This window comes from Limulus polyphemus, unplaced genomic scaffold (genome assembly GCF_000517525.1).
Source record: "Limulus polyphemus unplaced genomic scaffold, Limulus_polyphemus-2.1.2 Scaffold377, whole genome shotgun sequence".
NCBI lineage: Eukaryota > Metazoa > Arthropoda > Merostomata > Xiphosura > Limulidae > Limulus > Limulus polyphemus.
This window is the reverse complement of record NW_013665987.1, coordinates 481,312-482,808: the sequence shown is the minus strand read 5'-3', so window position 1 is coordinate 482,808 and position 1,497 is coordinate 481,312.

Sequence of the window (1,497 nt, the reverse complement as noted above, 5' to 3'; positions counted from 1 at the left end):
TTACTAGATATGCGGTATTCTTGTGTATATAAGACTGGTAAGAAGTGACGGCAACAAGGTAATTGAACTGCAGACAGAGAGAGAGAGACTGACGATTGAGTCGAGCACGTGAGTCGTTCTTTGTGAATTATAGCGTTTGTTATAGCGTGACTGTGGAAATTAAGTGTATTGTAAAGTTGTATTCAGAAAGAATAAACCAGTTTTATTTAAGAAAGGACTTGTATCGCTAAAGTTTCTTTGGAAATAATTTTTACAGAAATTAACTAACGACCAGAGACGTAACAAATTGGTGTCAGAGAGCGGGCCAGAAAAAAAAAGAAAGAAGAAGATGGAAACGAGAAGCGGAAAATCAAACTACAGCTTAGCAGATTTGATGGCAGCAATACAAGAACAGCAAAAAAAAAAAAAACAAGAAGAACGAGAAAATAAACAAGAAATGAAACAAGAAGAAAGACAACAGCAGTTGCAAGAAAACCTGCAACAGTGGCAGCTCGAACAGCAAAATAAACAAGAGAGATTACAACAGTTGTTGGAGGAAAAAGAAAATAAACAAAAAGAACGAGAAAAGAAACAAGAAGAGAGGCTACAGCAGTGGTTGGAGGAGAAAGAAAATAAAAACGAAAAGAAACAAGAAGAACGAGAAAATAAACAAGAAAAGAAACAAGAAGAACGAGAATGGAAACAAGAAGAGAGATCACAGCAATGACAAAATAACTTGCAACAGTGGCAGCTCGAACAGCAAAATAAACAAGAGAGATTACAACAGTTGTTGGAGGAAAAGGAAATAAAAAAAAAGAACGAGAAAAGAAACAAGAAGTAAAGGTACAGCAGTGGTTGGAGGAGAAAGAAAAGAAACAAGAAGAACGAGAAAATAAACAAGAAGAGAGACAACAGCAGTTGCAATAAAACCTGCAACAGTGGCAGCTCGAACAGCAAAATAAACAAGAGGAGAGATTGCAACAGTTGTTGGAGGAAAAAAAAAAGAAACGAGAAGAGAACTTACAGCAGTTGTTGGAGGAAAAAGAAAAGAAATAAGAAGAACGAGAAAGGAAACAAGAAGAGAGATCACAGCAATGGCAAGATAACTTGCAACAGTGGCAGCTCGAACAGCAAAATAAACAAGAGAGATTACGGCAGTGGTTGGAGGAGAAAGAAAATGAACAAGAAGAGAGACTACAGCAGTGGCTGGAGGAGAAAGAAAATAAACAAGAAGAAAGTCTCCAACAGTTGAGAGAAAGTCAGAGTGCACAAATGGAAAACATTAGTTAATTTCAAAGCGAATTAAATGTAATAAAGGATGATCTATTGTCTTTTACACAAGAAGGATACATTAACCATCGACTTAATCAGCCCCAGACAATGGGAAGCCCCTTCCAGAACCCACAACTAAACCCTAATGCAGACATCTTCAGTCCTATTAGAAGTCACATCCTAGATATGAATGTCAGCAATAGGGGTGATCCAGTACGAAGGAAGCCACAGGAATTTGATGGGAAG